This window comes from Pinus tabuliformis, chromosome 4_1 (genome assembly GCF_031772625.1).
Source record: "Pinus tabuliformis cultivar Carrire ecotype Pingquan chromosome 4_1, CPIR1, whole genome shotgun sequence".
NCBI classification, from domain to species: Eukaryota; Viridiplantae; Streptophyta; class Pinopsida; order Pinales; family Pinaceae; genus Pinus; species Pinus tabuliformis.
In genome coordinates this window covers 73,499,009-73,501,745 of record NC_142303.1, presented here as the reverse complement: position 1 = coordinate 73,501,745, position 2,737 = coordinate 73,499,009, and positions in this window count along the sequence as shown.

Sequence of the window (2,737 nt, the reverse complement as noted above, 5' to 3'; positions counted from 1 at the left end):
CTTATCTCTGCATTGATAAATTAGATTTGCAAGTTTCTTTACTAGTTGCAGCTAGCCATTACACATTATGTATGCATCTGCTAGTGTGGTTAGTATTCCTCATCTATTCACCTAATTCCCAAACTGTTGAGCATTGGTGGTCTAAAGCCTTGTAGTCTGAGGGTGTTCATGCATGTCTAGAGTGAAAACATAATAGAAGTGGTTATCTTGCTTGAACCAAACCATCACCCATCCCAATAAGTTCCTAGAACCATATTGAAAATTATATGTTACCAGGCATCTCGAGTTACAACCTAGGAGAGTCCTGGAGCCCTAACATAATTGGTGTCGTTGTCGGGGAGAGGAGATTGAAGCTCAGCTTCCCTGGGAGAATGACACATATCCAACTTTGATGATAGACAAAGTCTGGACACATTTTTGGTTGTAATCATCTATTTGGCAACTCTACTGGAGGCCGAACCTTTTGGCGACTCCACATCATAGTTCTGGCTCAGTTTGTGAGGCATACTCGGAGAAATCCTCAGAAGTCACCAGCTGACTCAGTACCTGACCCTGAAAAGATCATCAAAGGAAGAAAGATATCACAAAAAGGAGCATCAGGATCAGGTAAACCTAAACAATCCTCCATATCTCTGAAAGAAAGGCTTGTAATAGAACAAATACATGTTGAGAATATAGCCTCTAGCACTAGCAGTGAAGAAAAATTTTCAGAGATTCATAAAGCTCCGTATTCTTTAGGTTCTCCTCTTGCTTTAAGCCTAAAGGAAACCTCACCTCCTATCCCTCATATTCCTTTAGTCCTGTCAGTCACTCCTCAGCTCTCTATCATCCAGACTGCCAGCACTCTTCCATCCACCACAGCCATGGCAAGTCCACAAGCACCCACCAAAATGGAAAGAATCATAGCTTCTAGGTATGGACCTCTAGTACTGCCCACTCCTTTGAGTGCAACGCTTGCTGGAGAATATCAAAAATACATGCCCAAGTTCACTGGGACTGAAGGGATTACAGCTGAAGAACATCTTGAGTCCTTTTATAGCTATGTAGATAATATAGACATTAGTGAAGATGATGTGCGGATGAGAGTCTTTGTCCAAAGCCTATATGGAGAGGCTAGAAAATGGTTCAAAGAATTGACCCCTAGATCTATAACAGACATTGAGGCCTTAGATGATGTTTTCCTAAAGCATTGGGGGGATAAGAAAGATTTGCTCTATTATCATACCGAGTTTGGCAACCTAAAGAGGGAAAATGGGGAGTCATTGTTTGATTTCAATAAAAGGTTCAACTGCATGTATAGCAAGATACCAGCTGAAGTGAAACCTACCCCCACCTCTGCCAAGCTCACCTATGCCAATGCCTTTGATTCTAACTTTTGCCTGCTATTGAGAGAAAGAAGAAGTGCTTCTTTGGCTGAGATGCAGGATGCAGCTTTTGAGGTAGAATCTAACATCATGGCTGTAGAGAAACTCAAGGGACATGTTGATCGAAGGAGACAGAGGGGTGAGTCTTCTTCATCTTCAAACCCAAAGATGGACAAAATGACCAAGATGATAGAATCATTGGCCTCTGAAATCTTCAAGCTGAAGGTTGAGCAGCATTTAGGGAAATGAAGAGTTCCTAATACATTCGCTCCTAGAAATCCAAATCCATACAGAAGAGTGAATGAATAATTGCAGATCATGCAGAGGGGCAAAGAGGCCAGTGAAGACTCCCTTCCAGAATGTAGTCATGGAGGAGGAGCAGTTTGATGAAGAGGATGAGATACACTGCATGGAAGACAAAGGCAGTGCCTCCTTTTTAACCTTAGCTGCCTATGAAGAGTCATTACTCAAGGACCAGCCCAGCCAAGAGTGGGACAGAGAAGTTGTTCTACAAATTGGAGGTTAGTAGAGATATAACCTGAGGTCAAAGATGAGTAATGCCAAAGAAAGCCTTGTCCAAAGAGTTGTTGTCCCCACAGAGCAGCAGATTAGCAAGTAGAAACGACCAGCAGCTGATCCCAACATCCTCAAAGCACCAGCTCAAGAGGTAAGAGGTCCTGACAAGTCCCCTTATCCTTTCAATTTTGAATCGGGATTCCAAAAGATGAAAATATCTATACCTCTGATGGAACTGGTAAAGAATGAAGCCTTTAGGAGACCCATCCTTGAAGCCCTTGAGCTTAAGGCCACACAAGCATCAAACGACTATGTGAATTTGTAGGATGACAAACCTGCAGTTGTGCTTAGCCCAAGGACTAAACCCTCTGATGATAGCTCCCCATCATTCTATGTCTCCTTGACCATTCATGACAAAACCATACACAATTGTCTGCTGGACACAAGTGCCAGCCATAATTTAATGCCAAAGGCTATCATGGATGAGTTAGGCCTTGACATCACTAGACCCTATCATGACTTGTTCTCTTTTAACTCAAGAAAGGTGAAATGTTTTGGGTTAATCAAATATCTAGCCATCACCTTGTCCTAGCTGCCCATGAAGAGCATGATGATGGATATTGTGGTAGCAGATGTCCCTCCTAAGTTTGGCATGCTACTTTCGAGAGGGTGGATGAAGAGGTTGGGTGGTACATTGCAGAATGACTTGTCCTATGCCACTGTTCTAGTTTTTGGAGGTGAAAGTAGGAGACTATATAGGGAAGCTCATCTAGCCTATATCATTAGTGATGAGAAGCATCCCACTAATCATCCCATCTATGCTGTTGATACTAACTTTGGAGCCTGTATTCTCCAAA